The following is a 298-nucleotide window of genomic DNA, read 5'->3' as shown; positions in this document are numbered from 1 at the left end:
TGCAGCAATATTTTTTGACTTTGACTTTTCCTTTGACATTCACTTAACTTTTCTTTAAATTAGTGTTTAGCTTTATTTTAAAGAAACCGTTCAAGTTGTGTAATGAAAATTCACATGATGATACATACTGATGTAAGCTTTACAATGCTTCACTCTTTTTTACCTTGACCATTCCTGTGACCTTGACCTCACTTTTTTATAATTAATGTCTAGATCAGTTTTGAATAAACAATTCAAGGTATATTTATCAAACTTCATACGCTGATACATACTGCTGAGAGCTATTAATACATCAACT

This window comes from Saccostrea cucullata, unplaced genomic scaffold (genome assembly GCF_032062105.1).
Source record: "Saccostrea cucullata isolate Sc308-1 unplaced genomic scaffold, CSIRO_AGI_Scuc_v1 ctg12089, whole genome shotgun sequence".
Taxonomy (NCBI): Eukaryota; Metazoa; Mollusca; class Bivalvia; order Ostreida; family Ostreidae; genus Saccostrea; species Saccostrea cuccullata.
This window is presented reverse-complemented; position numbering follows the sequence as displayed.